This window comes from Macaca nemestrina, chromosome 6, assembly GCF_043159975.1.
Source record: "Macaca nemestrina isolate mMacNem1 chromosome 6, mMacNem.hap1, whole genome shotgun sequence".
Taxonomy (NCBI): domain Eukaryota; kingdom Metazoa; phylum Chordata; class Mammalia; order Primates; family Cercopithecidae; genus Macaca; species Macaca nemestrina.
In genome coordinates, this window is record NC_092130.1 from 118420294 (window position 1) to 118422138 (window position 1845).

The following is a 1845-nucleotide window of genomic DNA, read 5'->3' on the forward strand; positions in this document are numbered from 1 at the left end:
TGGTTCATGTCTGTAATCCCACCACTTTGGGAGGTTGAGGCAGGTGGATCACTTGAGGTCAGGAGTTCGAGATCAGCCTGGTCAACATGGTGAAACCCCATCTCTACTAAAAATGCCAAAAAGGTAGCTGGGCGTGGTTGCAGGTGCCTATAACTCCAGCTACTCAGGAGGTTGAGGCAGGAGAATCACTTGAACCCAGAAGGCAGAGGCTGTAGTGAGCCAAGATTGTGCCACTGCACTCCAGCCTGGGTGACAGAGCAAGACTCCGTCTCAAAAAAAAAAAAAAAAAAAAAAAATTAAACCCACAGGATAGAAACTGACTTATCAAATGTGGAATATAGGGAGAAGAGTTTGAGAGAATGAATTTCTTTTGCTCCCTCTCCCCCATGCCCACCACCTGTGTATGCTCAAGTCCCCGAAGTGTCTCAGTGGGTTCTGTATACCACTGTGGCAGACTGTATTTTCAAAAGATGGCCACAACAATATCTCCAAGCCCCATGCTCTTCTTACAACTTGCTGTGCCTTTGACTCTTCTCTTATAGAGAGGTGGTATCTATGATCCCTTCCCTTGAATGTGACTGGGTGACACTATGTGACTTCTGAGAACAGACCGTAGAAAATGCCGAACTCTGCCTGGTTCCCTTGAGGCACTTACTTTTGGAACCTGGCCAACATGCTCTGAGGATGCCCAAGCAGCCACATGGAGAGTTCATGGAAAGGTATTCCCATCAATAACTCCAATGAGGTGCTCAGCCAACAGTCAACATGAATTACCAGACATCTGAGAAGTGAGTCTTCAGATGACTGCAGTCCCCAGTCTAGATGGACTATCCTGACTCCCTCCTGTCCTGGGCAAACCAAGACAGTCAATTATCCTACCCTAGGTGCTGAGTCACATTATGTCCTCTGCGCCTGCCACACTAGCTTTGGAGTCTTCCTAACTGAGGCCCCAGACCTCATGGAACAGAGACAATTGCTCAAGCTGTGCCCTTTCAAGATTGCTGACCAACAGGATCTGTGAGCATAATATACTGGTTGCTGTTTGATGCCACTGAACTTAGGATGGTTCAGCAAAAGAAAATTGGAACAGCTTCTGAGGATTTAAGTTCCTCCACCTTTACATGATCCAAAGATCCAAGCAAAATATCTCCTTCAAAGTGAAACAATTCAAGCACAGCCCAAACCTAGACATAGGATTTCAGGGGACTGAAATTTCCTCCCCAGCCTAGCAATCTGACACCTAACTTCTGTAGCAGAAGATTTAGTCTATAGTCCAATCAAAGGGCCTGGGGATGTTACTAGTTAAGCTATTGTCTGTCTTTTTATGCATCTGGATGAGTAATTGGAATATATGATCTTTAATAGCACATACAACCCTAGAATTATGGGATTTACATGTATTAGCTCGTTCTCATACTGCTATAAAGAACTACCTGAGACTGGGTAATTTATGAAGAAAAGAGGCTTAATTGACTTAGTTCCACAGGCTTAACAAGAAGCATGGCTGGGAGGCCTCAGGAAACTTACAATCACGGAGGAAGGTGAAGGAGAAGCAAAAACCTTCTTCACATGGTGGCACAAGAGAGAGAGAGCAAGGGGGAGTGCCACACTTCTAAACCATCAGCTCTCATGAGAACTCACTCACTATCACGCGAATGGCATGGGGGAAATCCTCCCCCATGAGGCAATCACCTCCTACCTCCCACCTCCCTCCTCCCCTGACATGTGAGGATTACAATCCGACATGAGATTTGGGTGGGCACACAGAGCCAAACCACATCACATGTTAATGTAAATGAATTGATCATTTCATTTACTGGAGGCAGTTTTTCATACAGGACCTGG